The sequence below is a fragment of the Phragmites australis genome, chromosome 10, assembly GCF_958298935.1.
Source record: "Phragmites australis chromosome 10, lpPhrAust1.1, whole genome shotgun sequence".
In the NCBI taxonomy this organism is placed as follows: Eukaryota; Viridiplantae; Streptophyta; class Magnoliopsida; order Poales; family Poaceae; genus Phragmites; species Phragmites australis.
The window spans coordinates 29,428,647-29,431,465 of record NC_084930.1 but is presented as its reverse complement, the minus strand read 5'-3'; positions in this window follow the sequence as shown (position 1 = coordinate 29,431,465).

Genomic DNA, 2,819 nt, shown 5'->3' with positions numbered 1-2,819 from the left:
TAAGATTTTCTTCTGGTTGCTGTTAGGGGACTTCGCTCAAGTTAGGCTGAAGAAACAATAGTACACATGTTCCTTCATTGCAGCTATGCCAAAGCGAGCTAGGCTGTTATCGGATCGACTGCGCCGGATAACATGACACAAGACCATGTGCTCGAGCACTTCAAATCTACCATGTTAGCTCCATTCATATGGAAATCATCATTCTTCTGCGCTGGAGTATTTGGACCACACGGAATGACCACATATTCAACCAAATTGCACCGACGATTCAAACATGCCGAACAAAGCTGAAGCATGAATTTGCCATGGCTATTCATCGGGCAAAATTCAGATGTCCCCCCTCATCGCAGGAATGGGTTAGATGGATTATCTTAGCTGTTTTTTCTTTGTTGGTTTTGTTTCCCTTTTGTTCATCTTGTTTTCTGACTCTAAACCTTTAATTTTTTTATATAATATATGTAATCAGTAGGGAATCTCCCCTCCTGTTCCGTTAAAAAAAAATAGTACTCGCTTTGTTGCTTGTTTGAAACTTCATGGAGTCTCGAACATCATTCAACTGGCTCCGAAATGGTAGGTGCAGGAGTAGTGCTCACACGTCCAGGAACCATGCCCCATGGGAAGCAGGGCAGGGCAGGGCACCTGGAAGAGTGAAGGCACGTTGCGCTGCCCAACAGTGCTTGCGTTTTGTACTAGGGCGTGGAAGCAAACTGACCTGTTGCGTGCGATAGGACACGCACGCCACACGTGCATGCACCGCGGCACCACCTGCTTGCACTTGCAGACGCCAGCTGCTCGGCCCGGCCGGCGAGGACCCGCGCTGTGCGGCCAGCGCTACGGCTTTTTTTCCTCCTGCGTTCGCAGCGCCGGGATCTACGCTTTTGCAGAGATCAGACTTCAACTGCGTGCCCCAACTGACCAGCGCTTACGTACCCGACAGGACTCGCCTGCAGTAACTGCAGAGGGGCAGAGGGCAGTGGTCACTGACGCATGGACCCCACCGCGTCTGGGCCCACGCGGCAGTGACCCTGCTGCCCTCTGCAGTTACTGCAGAGGAACCTGTTCCTTACGTACCACTCGTGCCTGCCCCATGCTAGACTTTAACACGCCACGAGGCCGCTCGCTGCAGCCTGCAGGCGGCGCTGCATGTGGCCACGGGCACGCACCTCCGGCCGACTACGGTTGGCTAATCAGGAGTCTAGTGTGTAGTGAGCAGATCGGGAGCGACGTCGTCATGGCCAGCAGGTATGTGGTTTGTACTCCGACCTGACAAGCTAGCGACCGTTTCCTCTTCACTCTATCCTGTCGTCAGACGATCGTTGTCCTCTGGGTAATCAGCCGGTCGATCCAATATCTGGAACCACACCACTTGACAACGTTAGTAAAAGGATAAAAAAAAGCTGGCTTTTAATTTTCTATGTCCATTTATACAGTACCGGCAGGAGAGCAAAGTTTTTTTAAACTAGCACCAAAAGGCGCCAATCTATACAGAACTATGCCGATGCGATATTTGAGAGCCACGCGTGACGAATTTGTGCATTGCCCTTCGGAAACTAGCATTTACAACTTAAAACAAGTGCTAAAACGTATTGAAATCTCAAAAGCAGAGCATGTTTTGCACTATTTTTTTTTCCAAAAAATAGCTCCGCAGTAAAAAAAAGCCATACACAAAAATCACCAGTCAAATTGTACGGACAAAAATTAATTGCACTCAAACAACTAACTCTTCGCCCCCTTGCTCATGAGCAACAAATAGAAGGCTTGCTATGCAAAACACACTAAACTGCAAAACCCTAACAATCCGCTGCATCACGAGCCCACGATTTCAAACCCAAGAAGGTCAGCAACAATTTCTAGAGCAACTAAAATTTTAACCAGAAGTTTTCATGTATTCAATTTTGAATGTTAGTGCTTAGGCATTTAACAAAACCAGAAGATTTCTAGATCACCATTTCACTTTTCACTTTCCTCGTCTTTTATCAATATTATCTGGAGCGATCTGTTAACTTCACTATACTATCAATCTGAGAAAAAATCTGATCAATTAATCAACTTGTAGCGCTCACTGTGCAAATTCCAACATGTAACCAATTTTTGCTTTCAAGAATTACACAAAATCAGAAAATATATGGAGGCTTGAAACTGCATCACTAAAAAATTGAACAACTTGCGTAACAATATGTCACAATCAAATAGGAGAATATTATGTATACTCTGCCTCATTCTTGAGCTGTAAGGCCTACCTGCCTGTATCCGCTGAGCCACACAAGCGCAAAGTTGCTGGCCTACTGTCAAACGCTCATGCTTGCCTGCAGCCGCTGCTGCACACTAGACGCTGGTGCTGCCACCTACTGCCTCCCAAGGTGATGCATGCCTGGTGCCGCGCCGCTTGCACAGCTGCAGTCGCTGCCACACAAGCCTCGCTTCCGACGCCAAACGACGGACCGCTAGTATTGCTCAAGCATGAAGTAGCTCCTCCATCTCCTTCTTCCCTAGGAAATTCCTTTGTTCCACCTCCTTTGTGAGAGGAAAGAGGTGCAAGAGCGAAGGGAAGGGCAAGTCACAGTGGGGATAGAGGCGGCCTAATGCGGCGGTGCAGCACACGAAGGGGGCACTAGGTGAGGCGGCATGCCATAGGGAGGGATTGTTGAGTGAGGGTGGTGCTGTGCCAGGAGGGGGTGCTGGAGGTGGAGGGGGAGTCGACAGATGGTGGGAGGCAGCTATGGGAGTGTGAAGTGGAATCTGAGAGAATTGCTTTGGTGGGGATGGACTGATCTTGGACGATTTTTTTCCCTTATCGGACCGGGAGGCTTTTGGAAGCA